The 379-nt window shown below is 43.3% G+C and overlaps 1 long non-coding RNA gene across 1 annotated transcript in view; it reads left to right on the top strand.

The window, feature by feature from the left end:
• Window positions 1–379, top strand: part of LOC111671356 (uncharacterized) — an 88691-nt gene that overhangs the window by 23798 nt on the left and 64514 nt on the right. The window lies entirely within an intron of this gene.

Here is a 379-nt window from a genome sequence, read left to right as displayed (position 1 = left end):
GGGGGGGGGGCAGATTACTACATCTACATCAGTCTCCGGGACATGTTTCTGTACAGCAGTTAAGATTAGATGAATTGTGCCTGTGCAGCAGAAACTAGCAGATAAAAAAAAACAAAGAAATAAATGTTTTAAAAGAGGTGTTAGAATCAATATGTGCAGGACTGGCACCAGTCTCTCTGGGGCCCAGGGCAGAAACTGCCCCCCACCTCTGCACCATATATTTGTTAGGCCATCCTACATAAGTCTGAGCTTATTGTGCATCATGAAATGTTTTATCTGAAGTGTTGATCCATCAGAAGATATAACAACATCTCAGTGTAGTTTTACATCTCCTCTCTCAGGCTTCTCTCTGCAGCTCTAGTAACAACAGGTCGGTGAG

The sequence above is a fragment of the Seriola lalandi genome, unplaced genomic scaffold, assembly GCF_002814215.2.
Source record: "Seriola lalandi dorsalis isolate HSWRI2012SDOR001 ecotype SW California unplaced genomic scaffold, Sedor1 jcf7180002054875, whole genome shotgun sequence".
NCBI classification, from domain to species: Eukaryota; Metazoa; Chordata; class Actinopteri; order Carangiformes; family Carangidae; genus Seriola; species Seriola lalandi.
This window is presented reverse-complemented; position numbering and strand designations above follow the sequence as displayed.